We start from the raw sequence: 13,061 nt of genomic DNA on the forward strand, positions 1-13,061 counted from the left end.
GAGTATTCATTAAAGGGAGTAATATAGATTAAAGCTGGAAGGGAAGGTTTGGGCCAGGTTGTGTAAGGCTTTAAAAGTAAATTGAGAAATTTGTATTTGATCCTAGTTAATTGGGAACCATTGAAATAAACTCAGTAGAAAACTTGGGGGAGAATTGGGAGGTCACAAAAATTTTTAACAAGAGGGTCATTGAATTTAAAAAAGTAGACAGAAGAGAAAAAAGATCAATAGGATGAATACAATTTTATTTAATTCAAGTATTTCATTATTATTAAATTAATTTAGGGAATTTTGACAATTAATATTGGCTTCATCACATTTGCTCTTCACAGCTCTTAAAGATCTGTTCTTTTGTTATCTTCCTATCCCATCTTCTTTCTCCTCCCTTCCAAACCCATTTTAAAGATCAGAAAATTAAAACTCAGAGAGCTTCTATGACTTGTTCATGGTTACTCATGCTCATGATTAAAGTCCTCTTGTTTATATGAATCATTTGTGTAACTCTATTAAAAAAGGGGGTTAATTGGGGAAGAGAAACATCCCGATTGTTTTCTGGTGCTCCATCACCCTTTGAGGGTTTTTTTCTCTTAGAGCCATCTTCCAAATTTGAAACTTCCACCTGCATGGCTTCCAAATATTTTTCCAATTGGGTTATTTTCTGACCTTGTTTTTCCACTTCAGCTATGTTCTTTGCTCTATTGCATTAATTCTGTTTTTTGGCCAGGCCCACTGAATTTTTCTAAATTCTCTTCATTATCCATCTTGAGAAGTTTTTCCATGAACTCTTCTAAAAATTCCTTTGTTACATTCTTCCTTTAATTCCTCCTGAGGTTTCTCTACTATATTCAGCTATTTTTTTTGGTAATGGGGGAAGGGATATGTGAATTTTATTTTTATCCTGTTACCCATTTGAGTTCATCTCTATTTATTACTTTGTTCCTCATGCAACTTTTGATGCTATTGTTGAACTTCTGATATTTCCCTCCCTTGTTCCTCTTACTCTGTAATTTTTTAAAAATATCAGTTTTCCTTTAGTTTGGTCATTGTCTTTTGGTAAATTTTAATTTTCTTGTAAGAATTCCTGATAATTTTGCTTTCAGCATTTCTGTTGCTATTTTTAAGGTAGATCATTAGGAATTTGGCTTCTTTGCAACCTCTCTCATTCCATTGTCTTCTTAGATATATCCCAAAAATTTTGCAGGCATTTTAACTCTTCATTATTCCTCAGAGAGGGCCCTAAAAAAAAAGAAACAAAAAATATGAAAATTGTTTGAATATGAGGCAATTTTTCTTTTTCTCTTTTTTCTTTTTAGTATTTAACATGTTTTAATCAGCTAAGATTTGCTTTCTTATCCTTCCAATCCAATTTTCTTCCATCCTAATTGAAAAAAAAAAAACCCAAAACTCATTGTAAACATGTAAATTAAAATAAATTTCTACATTGAAGGTGACAAAAAAATTGTCTCATTTTTGCATTTTCTGAGTCCTTTATTTCTTTATCAGGAAGTAGATGGCATGTTTCATCATTAGTCCAATGGAATCCTGATTGTCATTATGCTAGAAGGAGCTCAGCATAACAATATTCCATCACATTAATATGTTATAACTTAATACCATATTATACCATAATTAATATAATATCATTCCCCAAATTATAGGAACTCCCTCAAATTCCCATTCTCTGCCACCTCCAAATTAGCTATAAGTGTTTTTGTATATCCTAAGAGTTTCTTTTGCTTAGAACAATCCGTCCCTTCATCTACTTTCCCTCCACTTCTTCCCTTTTTCTTCTATTTTCTTGTTCAGTAAAACATATTTTATACCCAGTTCTATGTGTGTATATTTTTCCTTCTTTTGATAATTCACATCAAAGTGAGGTTCAAGTATCAGCTATTCCCCTTGTCCCGTGTTGTTTGTTCAGATGCCTACTTGTGCACCCTGATTAATGACATGATTTTTCTTAACTTTCTTTTTCCTTTCTCTCTCATTCTATTCTTTTCTTTAGATCATCAAGATAAAACAGATCCATTCTCAAGCCTTTTGTAATTGGACTCCTTTTGTGAATCCTGGTGATGATAGGGTTCAGTGGGACACATGCATCATTTCCCCCTATTATAATGTAAGTAGTTTATCTTTGATTAGTCTTTTTATCAGTGTTCATATTTTACCTTTTGCATGTTTCTCTTCACTTGTTTTTGAACTTTAGAATCTCTCTGCAGTCTTTTTATCAGGAATACCTGGAGATCCTTTACTTTACTAAAGGTCCAATTTTCTACTTGTAGTTTTCTACTTAGTTTTGTTGAGTAAATTACTTTGGCTATAAGCCCACGTCCTCTGTCTCTAGAATATCATATTCTAAGTTCTCTCTCCTTTACAATGGTTGCTGCTAAATCATGTGGGATTCTAACTATGGTTCCTCAGTTTTTGAATCATTTCTTTCTGACTGCTTAGAATATTTTTTTCTTTGACCGGAATTTCAAGATTTTTGCTTTCTGGAAGTTTTCAGTGGATGTTTTCTATTTCACTTTGCCTTCTGGTTCTGAGAGATTTGGGCAGTTTTCTTTTTCTTTCCTGAAATTTGTTGAATCTTTTTTTTTTTGGTCATGATGTTCAGATACTCAACTGATTCTTAAATTCTTACTTCTCAATTTGTTTTCCAGGTCAGTTGTATTTTATGACAGACCTTACACTTTGTTCCATTTTTTTTCAGTCTTTTGAATTTGTTTTAATATTTCTTGTTGCCTCATCAGGTCACTGACTTCTGATTCATTCTAATTTTCAGGGAATTTGTTCCTTCGATATTAAACTCCTTCCTATCTTTTACTTTTTCTTCTTCTATACCTCTCATTTCTTTTCTGAATGTTTCTTCAAGCACTTTCATTTCATTTATATATTTTCCAAAAATGTTTCTAAAACTTTGCTTCATCTCTTCCACGAATCTCAGTTTGTGCCTAAATTGAGTTCCCCCTCCGCCCAAGATTTTGCTTTATCATTTCCTAAGCGTCTCTAAATGTTGTGTTTGTGTCTAGAGAATCTTTGTCACCATAACAGCCCATCATGGTGGGGTTCTTTTTTTTGTCTATTCTTTTAACCTCCTTTTTGATTTTGGACTTTGGTGTTAGGGCTAAATTTTGTCATACTTCTGGAGGAAAAGTCTGGATTAGTACTGTTGTTTTCTTGGGGCATTGTTGTGTTACTTTAGGATCTCAGTGACAAGCTAGGAACCTGTAGGCTTGTAGTCTCCCAAAACAGTCTGTTCCAGAACAAAATTTGATTTCTGTCCCCTTGGCCTTAGCTCTACAAGTTCCTGACTTGGGTTTGGGTTTGTGTAAGAGTAGACTGCTGTTGAACTCAACCCCTATCAGCCAACTTGAAAGATCTGTTGTTTTAGTGGTTTGGGATTGCTATTTTTATTGTTATCTTCAGGCTAGACTAAATGCTGGAATGAAATCTTGCCCTGAGTTTAGGGTCTGAGCCAGAATTTCTTTTTTCTTGGAAGAGCCTCCTTGCCCAGGATTGTTATTATCTTGTATAGGTCTGCCCTGGAACTGGGCAATGTGTGATGAAGCTACTAGTTTGTATCAGTCCCCCTGGTTGTGCTCTGCTATGGGCCTGGGACTTGCTCTTGTCCTGACACATGGTCTTTCTGGCTCTGTGCTCTACTGTATGTACAATACTGATCCCACCTGTTCCCATTGTTGGCAGACCTTATCTGTTTCCCTTTGTTGATCTGGGCTGTTCAAAAGACTCACTGTGACTTCTGGGATTTCCCCATCATGATCGGGTCTGGTTTAGAGTTTGTGGATAGCAGCTCACAGCAGTTTCTTTTCACTCTGCCATTGCCACTTCACCTTTTTTTCTTTTGATCTCTAATACAATGACTTTATTTCCCCCTCCCATTCCTCTTTTATCCTTTTACAATGCTACCATTCTTACTCTCTCCTATTTGGTTTATTACAATAGCTTTCTAGTTTCATGCAGCCTCTAGTTTCTTGCCTATTCAATCCCAGTTTAGGAACTGCTGCCATATTGATCTTCCTAATGCAAAGTTCTAAACATGTTGCTCAAGTAATCAAAAACTTTCTATGGTTCACCATTATTTTGAACACCTAAAGTGGAATGCCTTGTACATATATTACCTATTAGTGGTTTAATAAATGTTTGCTGACTTGTTGAATTAAAGCTATGAAATGAACACTAAATTAGAAGAACTGACTTCAAGTCCCAGTGCCCTACTGGTTATCTGATCTTGAGTTTGCTTCCTCCCCTGTAAAGTGGGGATAACTATTGCATTACCTTGAGTTACTATTATGCATGTATCCTAAAGATTGTCTTGATGTTATGACACTAAAAATCAGCATGTTAAATGTATTTCTTGGTGTAACAATAATGGGAAATCCCTTAGTAGGCTCTGAAGAGATCTGTTGGTAACTGTACATAGAAGGTTGCTAAGCTAGTATCAATGATAATTGAGAAAGTAATTCTGGGTGCTTCCTAGGTGCATTTGAAGTATGTCCTGTAACTCTTCTTTTAGTATAGAGCAAACTGAGATCAGTTAAGGACTTTAGCTTAAAAAGGTCAAGGACTTCCACCTCACTTAAATCCAATTCACTTGCATGTTATGGCATTACCTCCCCAATGTCATGGTTGTCTTTGAGAATGAAAAACAAACAATTGTCAGAGATCAATGAGATCTTCTTTACAAAATCCTATATTAGTTATTTTCACAATCTGGCTTCAAACTTCATTATTCAACTGCAAATGTCATTTCTAAATTTAACAGAGTTCTTTTCACTGCAAGATTTAATGGTCTTTTCACAATCTTCCTCTTTTTTGACCTCTAGGAAGCATTTTAAAGGACTATCCATTACCTCCTTCTGCATCATCCTTACTCTTTGGGTTTTTGTAACACTTCTTTCTTGTAGTTAGTTCTCTCACCTGGCTGATTGTTTTCTTCTCAACCTCCTATACTCTAAGTCAAGTCCCCTAATAGTGGATGTCCCCCAAGGCTGTCTTGGATCCTGTTCTCTTCTCTCTCTACATTTTCTTTGATGTTCTTGTCAGCAGCAACCATGGGTTCAATGATAATTTCTGTGCACATGATTTCCAGATCTATATTCTCAGTCTTTAGATTCTCTGCCGATCTCTGGTTGTATTTAAATAGCCCATTATTGTTCAAACTAGTTATCCCATAGATATTGAAAGCTTGTTTCCAAAACAGAACCCACTGGCTTTCTATTCTAACCCCCTCTTTTTTCTGAACTTCCCTATTTCTGTGAAGTTACCATCATCAACTGTGAAGTTAAATCTAATCATTTAGATTCACAACCCTGACATTATCCTTGATTCCTTAATCTTCCTCATTCAATATATTCAATTTTCCAAAATCATATTGTTTCTTATTCCACAAGCCCTCTCACCTCCATTATCTTTTCCACCATCTTATTTAAGTCCTCATCATCATTTGGCTAGATTAGTATGAACACTTCCTAATTGATTTCCTTTGGCCTTTTCCTAGTCTAATCTATTCTGCATACAGGTATCAAAGTCATTTTCTTGAAGTATGTTTTTGTTATTCCCCTTCTTCATAACTCCAATGGCTCCCTACTGCCTTTGTGAATGGTTTTTTTTTTTTTAACATTAAATTTTGTTTTTTTTTCCAATTAACAAAAATCTATTTTCTCTTTTTCACCTGCTTCCACCATTATGTAAAAAAAGAAAGAAAAACAAAACTCTTGGGGACAGCTAGGTGGCACAGTGGATAGAGAACCAGCCCTGAAGTCAGGAGGACCTGAGTTCGACTTTGATCTCAGACATTTAACACTTCCTAGCTGTGTGATCCTGGGCAAGTCACTTAACCCCAATTGCCTTAGCAAAATAAATAAATAAAATAAAGAAAAAGAAAAAAAATTCTTGTGACAAATAAGCATGTAACAACTCCCCACACTTAACCAAGTCCAAAATATTTCTCTTTTTCTGTTTTGAGTCTATTACTTTTCCCTGTTATCTTTGTAATCAAGACATACTATCCTGTATGTTAAAGACGTTTACAATCTGACTAAACTTTCTCTATAGCCTTATTATATATGTTACTGTAATACTCTACAATCTAGTCACTGTAGCCATCTTCCTTTTCATTCAAGGCTATCCTCTGTTTCTGAAATACATTCACTTCTTTACCTCCCTTCTTATGCTACCTTGTTTCCTTCAAACCTCAGCTCAAGGTAAGGACTTTTCTGATTGTTGCAGTTGTCAGAGTGCAGTGTGGTAGGTAAAATACCAAGCCTGGAGTCAGGAAGGCCTGAGTTCTAATCCAGCTTCAGATACTTACTAGTTATGTGACCCTGGGCAAATCATTTAATCCAGTTTGCCTGGATTTCTTCATCTTTAAGAGGAGCTAGAGAAAGAAATGGCAAGAAAACCCTAAATGGGGCCACAAAGAGTCAGACACGATTTTAAAATGACAACACGCGATCTAGATTTATACATTGTGTGTGTGTGTGTGTGTGTGTGTGTATGTATGTGTGTGCATATGTTGTCTCCTCCAATAAAATATAAATTCACTGAGGGCAGGAATTGTTTATTTTTTTGTCTGTGTCTCTATCACATAAGTGCTTAATATATGCTTTTTGTTTGACTGATGATAGCCAGGTATTCAAGCTTCACAATCTGGATGTAATCAACTTGACCTGTTTTATATCATACTACTACTTTCTTTTACTAATCTACAGAAGAGATAAACTAAATTCTTTCTTGTCTATAAACTTATACCACCTTTTCCTCCTTACATGTATTTGCCCAGAATGTATCTTAGTTGCTAGCTTTACCAACAAAAATTCTTTCCCTCATTTCTGGTTCAAGAAAGTGCCATTTCCTTGATAAAGCCTTGATCTCCCAAGTAATAGCAGTCCCTCTTTTAGCTATCTTTAACATTGTGTGCCTTCTCCTATGCACTTTTAATACTTTAAATATTTAAATTATTAATCATAATTAATTTTGAGTGTGTCATCTCCAGATGAACAGATGAACTTCTTGTGGGCAAAGATTATGTGTTTTTTGTTTTTTTTTTTTTTTGTATTGTAAGAACTAGAATTGGATAAGCCTATAACATTCAGATGCTTAGGAGAAACTAGCTGGCTTTAAACAAGGCAGTCACAGAGGGATATTCAATCCCAAAATACATGAAAGCATCACCTGGGTGTTCAGGCTCACATCTAACTTATGAAAAGGTTCCTGATGAAGCTAATAAAAATCAATTAGATTTTTATCCTGAGAATTATGATGCCAAGGTTTAACTTATAATGCTGTGTTTTTTCAGCTGAGTTATAAACTCCATTCTCCCCGCCCCCCCCCCTTTTTTTTAATCCCAATGGGACTCACAAAGGAAGAATGATACAACCTTAGTAAACTAAACATTATATTGAAATTCCTGTTCTTTTGCTGACTACAAGTATAATTAGGCTATCTGTGTTCTGGCAAATTGCTCTTTCTATAGTTGAGTCTTTCATTTCTACCCTCAAAATGGTTTGTTTTATGTCCAAATATGATTTTCAAATGATTAAATTTGATTTATTTTGTATGTCGGCTTTGACCGCTAAGCATATGTCATCACCATTGCTTAATTCATAACAGAATATAAATTGTTTCATGTGCTCCCCTAAATTCTATTAGCTAAAATAAAATGTAGAATTTACTGTTCTCTACAATCCACAAGTGAGTTTATATTGAAGAATACTAAGCAACAATAAACAGTAAACCAAGAGAATAAGGGAAGAAATCAACCCAAGAGAAATTTTTACTAAAAGTGCTTTGAAAGCCATAAACACTGGCTATTCTTAGCTCCCCTTTAGGGAATTCATAACATCTTAGATGTCATCTTTTCAAGATGTCATCCTGCTTTTTTTTTTTTCTTTTAGATTTTCCATCTCTTGGATAAAAGTAGGAAAAAGGAAAGAGATAAGCATGGAAGGGAAGAAAGTCTACTCTTCCACCCACCCTTTATCATTAAAACATTGATTGTGGCTATAAGATTAGAAAATAAATAGGCCCTTTATATGATATCTTGCTAATAGCAACAAGCCAGACTTAGAAATCTAAGTATCAATAGATTTAGGAAGACAAATCTATATGGAACCATATCACTAGCAGCATCACATTACATGGTCACCTTTTTTATTTTTTTAACCACCAGAGAATGTAATCCACTTAAGCTTATACACTTGAGTATGCTCCCCAAATTGCAATTCACATGTAGGAGGGAAGTGACATTCACCCTTAGATAACTACCCTTTAGACTTGAAAACAGTAGCAGGATAAAAACTAAATGAGTGAAAATCTACTCACACTAAATCAGAATTTACCTAATTAACATAAAAAATTACCCTTAAAAGGAAGTTCTTAAAACTTAATACTCATTGGAGTATCCAGCCAATGGAATTGGACCTTTCACTTTGCCCCAGAGAGGAAGTTCTTCAAAGATACACTGCCACTTACCCAAATGACTTTGGGGCGAAGAAACAGAAACCTGCATTGACCCTTCAGAGATTCCTCCACTGGGACTCATGGAACACTAAGAAAAAAGCACTTTTAAGAAATACTCTTGTTTAAAAAAATCGTAACAGACAGTAGGAGTAACAGTGAGGCTTTCCAAGAATATTAATCCTGAACATAAAGGACATGAGGGGAGGGAACCAAAGTAAGTGAGAGAGACAGGAGATTCAATAAAGGGGCCAGGAGGAAAGGGAAACTTACTAAGCCCCAGACCTTAAATCATGCTGTGAGGCAGTCAAGTTACTACCCTAATCATCTTTGCAAATGGGACATTTTCCATTTTTAAAGACATCTGAACTTTTATTATATGTGCTTTGCCAGAAGATATAACAATCAATTCATATTAACTTCCTTTTCTTCTGTTTGTTCTTTGTCTTCTTAAGCCATGTGGAATAACTTTTTTTCCTTTTACCAGACATGCTCACATGTGCACTGATATGTTTTAAATTATGCCCTCTTTTGAGGAAGAAGATCCATTAGTGAGAGTTCCTCTTCCTCTTCACTTGAGTGACCTCCACTCTTGTTCAGGCCCCATCACCTCCTGTTTGACCCTTTACAACAGCTTCCAGTCTTTATCCTTTCTAACCCATTGTCCCCATCACTTCCATAATAATCTTAAGAGGACGTAAATGGCCCTATCATTCTCCTGCTCAGAAGCTTCCATGACTCCATATTGCCTGTAAGATAAAATCCAAATTCCTAAACTTGGAATTTAAAGCCCTGTGAAACCTCTCTCCAGCTTGTCTTTCCAGGTTTTCACAACTTTACTCCCATCACTCTCCCTTCCAATCAAATTGGCTATGGTAGATAGAGCCCTGAACATGAAGTCAGGAAACCGCTCTGTGACCCAGGGCAAGGGTCTACATCTCTTGGAGCCTGTTTTCTTCTCGGTAAAATGAGGTTGGACTTCGTGTCCCTTCTAGCTCTAATCCTACAATCCTATAATTTTGTTTCCCAGATTTTGTATTCTATTTCCTAACCTGACATAAACTGCTCCATGCAGGGAATGCTTTCTCACCTCCACCCAGCAGAAACTCTTAGTTTCATTCAAGACATAATTGCAAGAAGGTTCTCAGAGAAGAAAACAGGTCAGGTGTCAGACTGGCTTGGTGGTCAAGCAGCATAGCACCAAGAATGGGGGAATATGATTAATAGCCTCCTCCTTACTTTGGGTGCTCTTGCTGTCCCAGCATCTCCTCCTTCTGGTTGACTGATTTCTCTCATAGCCCCTTCATTTTAAGGAAAATATTGGGGGCCCTTCAAATCTTCAATCCTCTCCAGGACTCCAGACTTTTTCTGCCCAGTTTCTCCCCTGACTTTCACCCCTCCCAATACTTTCAGCTTTCTTTTATATGTAATCTCCTTCCATTAGAATATAAACTCCCTGGGAGCAAGGAATGGCTATCAAATAGTTTTGGGGTTCCCAAGGTTTAGCACCAGGTTAGACACAAAAGTGCCTGAGAAACACCAGTTGGATTGATTCTGTGTGCCTGCTACCTTTTACCAGAAGTTTTTCCTGAGGTCCCTACTTGGTAAGGGTTCCTCCTTCCTCAAATGATCATGAGTACATGTGTCTGTTTAATTATTATATCCTGCAGTAAAATGTAACCTCTTTAAAGCTGGAAGTGTTCATTTTTTCTTAGTACCTTCAATCCCTAGCACAAAATCTTGCTCATAGTAGATATTTAGTAAAAAAAAGTTTCTTGGATTGGACTGGAGAAGTCTGAAGTGATTACAAACATCAGGCATAATGTGACATTATGGTGCTTAATGGCAAATAAGCTCAACTATCTCTTTCTAGATCTTGTTCTCTGGATCTTCCTTCAGATATGTCAGTTGCTATCAGTAGGGTGAGATTTGGGTAAACATTACAGGCAGTTCCAGTATTGGGGGCTGTCATGTTAGGGAACATCCTACATTGATGAGGTCACAGGCCTAGACCAAACTAATAATAACAATGGCTATATTTATGTGGCACTTTTGAGATTCACGAGGTCTCTCATGAGAGCCTCAAAGTAAGCCATAGGGTGTGTATTATAGTTATTACTATTTTCACTTTATAGATGTGGAAGGATGAGGATACAAGAAGTCTGGTGATTTGCTTATTGTTGCTAAGTATCAGAGGTTGGATCTTGGAAATTCTAGATATTCACTAATCCTTTTAATACAACTTTGTCACTTTGCTAGGAATGGCAATGAAGTACACTGGACTTGAGTTTGCAGATAATTCCTCTAACGTATCCTCAGGTTACAAAAAAGTAAGTCTGTTTTTGCTTTGTGCTACCTTCCCAGATTGTTATCAGTTGCTCCTGAGAGGAAACTATATACAGGTAAGAGGTTCTCTTCCTCCAAAGGTCTGTTCTTTTGTGCTTAAGTTTTTTTTATCAAAAAAGGGAAAGAGAAGATGGAGAGAAAAGGAAGGGAAGAGGGAAAAAAAGGAGAGAGAAAAAGAGAAAGTGGCAGTGGAAGAGGGAGAGAAGTGAGAGATTAAGTTCTCCTTAGCCTCTCAGCAAGGTACCAGTGGGCATGCTACATTCCTTAGGGAGGTGCCTCTCAAGCCAAGCAGCACAGCCAAGAAACAAAAGCTCACATCCTGTATTCTCTTAAGTGGATTAGGGAATGCATGAAACGATTGAGAGACTTCTCTGATCAACCTTCTCACATATATCTTGTGTTGTCTTTTGATACAAAATGAAACTGGCTCTACCATTTCCCTTTTATGTGGTCTTGAGCAAGTCATAATCTGGACTGAAGTTTAATCTACATAATGTTCAGGTGCCATCTCCTTCATGAAGCCTCTCCTAATTCCCTCAGATCTTAGTAACACCTTTCTTAAAATTACTTTGTATTAATTGTGTATATATACATTGATTATAGTGATACAAAGGGAAAGAACAAAATAACTAAAAATGAATATTGGGAAATTAAAAAGAATAAGCTTGTAATCAAAGAAGAGATATGAGAAGTTACCTTGCCCAACTCCTTTGCACAGATTGGAAGGAGGAATTGCATATAACTTGGAACATTGCATGTAATTTAGATTTTTTTTTGAATGTATAAAATGTTTTGCTGAATTTTTTCCTTTTATTTTCTATCCTTTCCCTCTTTTCCCTCTTTCTTTCTTAAAAGAAATTCTTTGTTATAAGGGAGAATTCTCTGGGAGAGGAATACAGGTGAGTTGTTCCTGGTGGTGCATACCTGTAATCCCTGCTCATATTGAGGATAAGGCTGAGGCTGGTGGATTTCTTGAGTTTAGGAGTTCTGAACTATAGTTTCACAAGTCAACAGCAATAATATATTAAGTCCTGTGGAATAGAGGTTGACCATTTTTGATTGCGTAAATAGGACTGAAGTGATCCAGGTAAGGAAAAGAGAATAAAACTCTTGTGCCAATCAGAGGGGGACCAGGCCCATGAGTAGGTTCTGTACTTCCAGCCTAGGCAAAATAAAGAGACCTAGTATTAAGGGAGAAGGAGGGGATACAGGGGCAGTATAGGTCATGTAAAAATAAAAGCCATAACTACAAAAATCTATTAAAATCGTGCATATAGTATGTACACAATAGAAAATAAATTTGTGGGAAGGAACTGTCTTGCTTTTTTCTCTAGACAAAGAAAAAAAGTCTACCCAAGATTCATCCAGACAAGTACTTACCTGTTAAATTTCTATTTTGTTTCTCCTCTCCTTCCAAGCTTATAGTAATTTCTTTTTCCTCTAAACTTTTCTAGTATTTCCTTATAGATATCACTCACAGGCACTTATATGTGACCTGATATTGCTTGTTATCTTGTATTCCAAGTTAACAACTACATCATCAGCTACTTGAGAGCAGGGACTATGTGCCATATTGCTTTGTGCTCCACCATAATGTCTAGTGTTAACAATTCCTAATTCATTTTGGTATAAATCAGGCTACAGCCTGGAACATTCATGGCAAAGACAAAGTGGCAACTATATTACTGGAAACAGATTCAAATATTACACTAATTCTCCCAATATTATTATCCCCATGGAGAAGTATGCATATATATGTGTATATACATATACATATATATGTGTATATACATATACACACATACATATATATATAGAGAGAACTTCCCTTCCTGCTCTGTGGTTATAGGCATTATTTTTATTGAGACTAACTCCTTTCATTCTAGAGATGAGAATGCAGGTCCAGAGATTATGATCTCAGGACTGTAGATTTTGATTTTCAAGTTCCCTAGCTGAACCCCCTCATTTACAGATGAAGAAATAAAGATTGTAAGAAGCTAAGTGACTTGTCTGAGGTTATAAACAAGAAGCAAATTGTAGAGTAGGATTCTTTTGACTCCAAATCTTGCATTCTTGTCACTGAACCATCCTCAAGAATTTTGGCCAGGGCAATAGAACTAGTTAGTAGAATAGTTGGAGCCTACAACTCAGATTTCCAGATTTCTAATCCAATTCCTTCTACTGATTTGTTGGAAACTTCTTCCGTCCTCCTTAGACACACTCACATCCAATGGGTC

General features: G+C 36.1%; 1 protein-coding gene across 1 annotated transcript in view; it reads right to left on the minus strand.

Annotated features, from left to right (window-relative positions):
- Positions 1-248: 248 nt before the first annotated feature.
- Positions 249-13,061, minus strand: part of ALG14 (ALG14 UDP-N-acetylglucosaminyltransferase subunit) — a 120,096-nt gene continuing 107,283 nt past the window's right edge. Inside the window, exon 5 of the transcript XR_004233985.1 lies at positions 249-1,236. The gene's annotated coding sequence lies outside the window, so the exon portion shown is untranslated. The remainder of the gene's footprint in view (positions 1,237-13,061) is intronic.

Source organism: Sarcophilus harrisii, chromosome 4, assembly GCF_902635505.1.
Source record: "Sarcophilus harrisii chromosome 4, mSarHar1.11, whole genome shotgun sequence".
Lineage (NCBI taxonomy): Eukaryota > Metazoa > Chordata > Mammalia > Dasyuromorphia > Dasyuridae > Sarcophilus > Sarcophilus harrisii.